This window comes from Dendrobates tinctorius, unplaced genomic scaffold, assembly GCF_039654945.1.
Source record: "Dendrobates tinctorius isolate UK_male_01 unplaced genomic scaffold, ASM3965494v1 ptg000098l, whole genome shotgun sequence".
Lineage (NCBI taxonomy): Eukaryota > Metazoa > Chordata > Amphibia > Anura > Dendrobatidae > Dendrobates > Dendrobates tinctorius.
Genome location: NW_027361766.1, coordinates 24,390,184 through 24,396,213, shown reverse-complemented (window position 1 = coordinate 24,396,213; position 6,030 = coordinate 24,390,184). Strand labels below are relative to the sequence as shown.

The 6,030-nt window shown below is 37.9% G+C and overlaps 1 protein-coding gene across 2 annotated transcripts in view; it reads left to right on the top strand.

Moving 5' to 3' along the window:
- Positions 1–2,717: 2,717 nt before the first annotated feature.
- Positions 2,718–6,030, top strand: part of SLC26A9 (solute carrier family 26 member 9) — a 147,596-nt gene continuing 144,283 nt past the window's right edge. For both annotated transcript variants that reach the window (XM_073587235.1, XM_073587234.1), the window contains exon 1: positions 2,718–2,862. The gene's annotated coding sequence lies outside the window, so the exon portion shown is untranslated. The remainder of the gene's footprint in view (positions 2,863–6,030) is intronic.

The following is a 6,030-nucleotide window of genomic DNA, read 5'->3' as shown; positions in this document are numbered from 1 at the left end:
CACCGACATCTAATTCCACATCTTCAAACACCCTGCTATGATACCCCTGAGTGTGCATGTGCTTAGTGGGGACTTGTTGCTTACCCTTACCCCTTTCTGGGACACAAGTGGTATGATGTAATGGGTGATTCCAGGGGGCCAACAACTGTTTTAAAAAGTTAAAAATAGCTTTGCTGAAATTGTTGAAAACATTCACCAACATCTGGTAAGCGGCATGCATCTCTTTAACCATTTCTTCTGCATGAGGCAGAGGCTCATACGTTAGTTGCTTTGCAAATGGCATATGTTCAATACAGTCACAGAGCAATAGAGTATTTCTGCTATGATTGCTAATATCCCACACTATGGTGCATTATCCCATGCTCCTTCCAAGTCAAATAAAGATTCAACTTAGTCCTCCAGGATCGGTTTGACATGTTGTCAGTAGCTCACTTCATACTAGCTGCCTATGGGAATCACACCTCCATCAGCTCTATTTAATGCCACTGCAGGTACTCACTATCAGTAAAGAATCCCCATGTATATGGGGACAATGTGTGCCACTGTGACATCCTTTCTTGTCTCTGTACTCTGGCCCTTAGATGCAACTAGCTTCTGTAACACCATTCTGCACTTTAACTCTTCAGCTCTTTATCACAGGACACTTTCACTTGTGGCCTGTAGCTATTTGATGATTCTTGTTACTTCAACAGCTCAACCATAACTAACAGGAATTAGCTTCCTGTACAAATACCCCAGTAACTCCCCCTCCCCACCTGGACTGGCACTAAAAGTGTTAACAATAACCTAGGCTAACAAGCAGCTTCCAGACCAATGAGTGTAAAATCACATAATTATGTCACAATTATCAATTGACAAATGACAATTATGTCATTCAGTAACCTTAGAGAAGACTTCAGAGAGAGTGTTTGGACGATTTCTCCACCTTTTCATACTTTTTTTGCAAAATTTAGTAGTGTACACAGTAAAAACACTGTGCGTCTATGGGAAAAGTGGATGGTTATATATTTTTTTCCTAGATCACTAATAAGATTTGCAGTTTGTAGTGGAATCTGCAATTAGTGACATTAAATTGGCAACACAGCAAAATGTAACTGCTCAACCAAGCTAGAATAATGAACATATTGCATAATTACTCTCATTAATGATTGATCATGGGTGGTCTGTGACCAAGAAAATCTATTTCTGATTAGGAAACTTCCCCTTTTGTTAACATCAATTAATGTAATAAAATCCTTTATAAATAGCTTAATATGAGAATTAATTGTGTGTACCTAAAGATATACCACTCATATAGCGTTTGTAAACCTCCTAAAACTTCTGCTTTCTGAAGTGATTAGGCCATTTATGAGTAATTAATATTCGGGCATCAGGATTATTAATGATGAGACTTTGAATTGGTGGTTTATAAGATGAAGGCTCTTGAGTCATACATGTAATGATTTAGCAGGTTTGTTAACAACCACTGTAGAAGTTTCTCTTTGCTGAGAACACATTAATCCAATTCCAAATGGCACTTTCCCAAGTAGAGAATGGCATGTAACCATATAGTCAGAGATCCCAGGGTAAATATGTTTTTCAAATCACGTTGTGATTTCTTCCTCATAATCCAGTCTTCAAAGTGTCAAAGCTTGAGGTCCAAATTAAAAATAATTCTGAGAATTTTACATTAAGAGGCAAATATCAATATCAATGTTGGTGGGAAAAACATCCAGCATAGTCATCCACTCTATGCTCCCCACTTGTAGACCATTTTACAGATGTAGCTACAGGGGGTAAAGAGGATCTCCTGCTAGTCTTAGTGGCAGTTCCCACTGGACACGTTCATTGGTCTTGTGAAGTCCACGCCATGACATGCCAGAGTTTTAGTGGCATGTACAGGGTTTAATGTTATAGCTGACCAGTGTAAAATAACAAGTTCATGAATAGCTCAACTCTACAATTTTACATTTAAAAAAACTCATTAAAACAAGTTCCCTCAGACAAGCATACATATAGACAGTATAATGTCAGAGATGTTATCAGACAATCAATACAATTCAGTTATTAATGTGGTATGATTTAGAATTTATTTGTGGTTTCAGGTTTTGGTCAAATTTATTTAACATTCCATATGAGATTATTGACTTTGTATGGACACAGGTAAACTATGAAAACACTGATGATAAGTTTTTATATGGAACAGTATGGTAAAATGGGAAAGGTTGGGTGCCAATTTTACTCTCTATATGGAAGTTGTAAGGTGAGCAGATGATTCCTAGCACCATGACTTGTGTGTGTGACAGGGCTATGGGGTGGTCTGACCACAATGCTTTCTTTTGGGAATTGTAGACAAGAAGAATATGAAGTGTATTCACAGCCATTTAAGGGAGGGGGGCTAGATGACAGCGTCCCCTCTAAGCCTTTATCCCTACCGTCCTTTACCTGGAGTTCAATTCTTGGGAAACCTTTGGAGTACTCAATGTGGTCTATTGTCCTACAGTGTATTTAGGAAATTTCAGAATCAGATCAAGGCAGAAAAGGAAGCAAAGGGGTGGGAGGGCTGATGTATGAACAAAAAGAGGGCTGTTATGTTCTCCCCATTGCCCCCTCCATTCACTAGCCCACCCCTTCTCTTCTTATCAGTTTCTCCTATCTCCTGGCTTAAGCCCTGTTATACCATTCTTAATCACTTCTCTTGTGCAGCCAATCCACAGATCCTTACTGCCTCCCTCCTCCCTATTTGCCACTGTTTATAAATGAGTCAGTTTAGATCAGAGAGGAGTGCGCTTCATTTACTTTCTCCCTCCACCTCAAGTACCTCCACTCCAGTAGCCTCTAGCACACCTTGGTGAGCTCACACTCTGGATACCAGGCTGCCAGGTAAGAGCTCGGCCAGACACACATTTCTGTCATTCTGACTTAGTAGCCAGATGGGCATTTCTAAGAGATTAGTGGAGACTTATGTAAGATTTATGGTCTGTATTTACTTTTTTATATATTGTATATAATTCTAAAAATATTGTTTTTCACCATATATAAGTATCTATCCAGTTACAGTAAATGCATAGACGATTGACTTTATAGTTGTAAAGTATCTCGGAAAGTATAAAGCATATTTGAAAATTACTCAATAGAATATATAGATATACATGCAGATTGAATGGCTGGTATTATAAATGTGAATGGGGTAAATAATATTGAGTAAAATAATATTAATAATGAAGGAATTATTCTGTATAGTCAATTCATGCTCATCTGGCTAACATATGTGTGTATTTGAGTAGTAGATTAACATCACTGGCACATATCATCTGTCAGACAGTCCTATTATACATGTAGCATTTCTTAACTAGACATAGATTTTGGGCATAATCATCTCACCTCCTCCTTCTGCACAGGCTTTGGGTCATTTTCACATCATCATTTCATAGAGAGACATCAGGAAACAATTGTCACTTCACCTTCTCGTACGCGATTCAGAAATTCCACTTTTCTGCATACTGAGCGCAGGTTTAAGGAGAATGTCAGTGACTTAATAAACCATAGTACTCCTCTCAGCTTCTTTAAGTTTCCTTAGACTTTATACCTCCTGCTTCAGCATAAGTCCTGTGTTTTCTCATAATTTCTAGTGCTGATCATTTGTAGTCACTCCTACCAGGTTCACGTATGGTGAAAGGTTAAACATGACATTAGTAAGACTGTGCTATAAGTAATATTAGTATTATTAGTTGGATCAATGTGGATCTAATTAAAAAGTAAGAAAAGTTCAAGGGTAAGAAAGGTCATTATAATGCAAACATGTCCTTACATAATTAGCATAGGGATATCAATACATTTGCCTCTTATCTCGTCCTAATACATCGATGTCAGAAATCAGGTTTAATTTCCGTCTGTCACACATCTCAGGACTTTCAGGCTCATTCCTGTGCCAGCCAGGTTTCAATCTTTCTCTCCTTTTACTAAAGGTTATTGGAGTATGGAGGCAACTTTCACCGGCAACCTATATTTTACATTGACTTAACCCTTTTTTCTGGGACAACTACTAGCATAGGAATGCTCCATTAATTCAATATGTGCAAACAACATTCATATTGTTATATGTTCATATTAAAATAGTTAGAAAGCTAAAATGATGGGTGCGGTAAAGCAGGATGGCGGTTAAGGTTTTGGCGAATGGTTTCCAACCTTGTATAGTAGGTCCATGTTGAAATCATTTGACCAATGTTGGATGAACCATTATTACAGATTTATACTTTTTGTGGTGCCTTGGATTCTGTTGAAAGTTGGACTCTTGGAAATGTTTTCTCAAACTTTTCTTTATTGTTTTTCTGGGGGGCTAAAAATCAAACAACAAAGTAAGAGAAATGATAAGTAATTGCTACAGGCTTGCTGAATTTAGTATTATTCTCTAGGATCTCCAATAGTTAGTGTTAGAGATGAGCAAAAAAGATTTGCACTACCATGGTCTAACATCCATTTTGATTTTTCGTGGCCACTGGACCAGGGTAGAGCGAACTTCCTTTGCCAGCTCTTCGATTGTCAGCATCCTGGGTTCCTTTTGTGATTACTAAGCCCCCTTGATGTCAAAATGTCATGTGAGACCTAATCATTAAGCATTTTCTGACGTAATGGGCGTATGTTGCTCTGCAATATAATGTTATTGAGGGGACCTGTTAATCGCTTGAAGAGCCCAGGATGTTTGCAATTGAAATGTTGGTTATAAAAGTTTATGCTGCATGGTCCTTTTTATCATCTCTACTTGGGTATTGTTGTAGAATTCTAATAAGAAATTAAGAATCTAAAGAGGACTTGCTGAAACCTCAATTGTCTTACTATTTTAACATTGCTGCATTGTTGCATTTGTATCCCTAAAGTAATCTCACAAGAGTGTTAACATGACAAGGCTAAAAATGTCTTAAATTTCAGCTATATTGCTGGCAACAAAGAAAAAAAAATCATTTTGAAGCTTTCTATAATAATGGCGCATATAAAGAGGTATAAATAGATGCAATACAAAAAAGATGAATACAGCACTCTTTGGCGGTTTATTAGCCCATATGGGCTCCTGATAATGGTTTAATAGGCCATATGGGCTCCTGCCTGTTGTTTAGTAGCCTATATGGGCTCCTGCTGGTAGATTATTAGTCCATATGAGCTCCTGCGACGTTTCGGCTCAAGGTGTGAGCCTTTCTCAAGCCTCAGTCTGTGCCTGGAAGGTCTGGCACCCATTTCTCTTAAACTGCTTGCTAGTGCTGCTTTTTAGTTTTCTTTTTGATAGATAGATAGATAGATAGATAGATAGATAGATAGATAGATAGATAGAATTATCTCAAAACCATAGAAATGAGCCGCAGCATAAGCTGATATACTGTACATGCCATGTATAAGAGCACGTTCACACTGGCCTTTTCACAGACAAAACCCAAGAAATATATATACTGTATATGTGTAGTACCTGCTATGACGCTGCAAACTGGATCTTTACCGCAAGTGACAGAAGACCCAGCCATGTAGTTTCCATATCAAATTTTGGAGTATTTTCATCCCTCCTTTTCGTATTGAACTTAATGAAGGTCATCAGTATTTTTCTCACTTGAAAACTGATTCTCATTTGAAACATTTTAATCAGACTGAATATCAATTTCTGTCGTCTGTTGTAGGAAGGGGTGGTAGGAAATGACCCAGTGTCGGGAAGGATTGGCCATAGTCCTGGCCACAATGCTGATGCATATATATGAAAGCAAACAGGAGGTCAACAGAAGCAAGACATTTCACCTCCTAATAGACAGATTAGTTCCCAGTCTTGATGTTTTAACTCTTTAATCCTTCCTTTTCCAGTAGCTATTGGGTTAGTAACACATTTTCTAGGAAGGACTCTCTCAAAGTGACTTCTAAACTTGACTCAATCTTATCAAGGAGAAAAGCACTCATAACTGGAAAAAGTGATACGGGACTGATATGATATGAAAAGGGAAGTGTTAACGCTTTAGTGCCTTCAGTAATGGTTTTGTGATGTCATTTTACTTTAGCAGTGGAAGGAAAATTGAT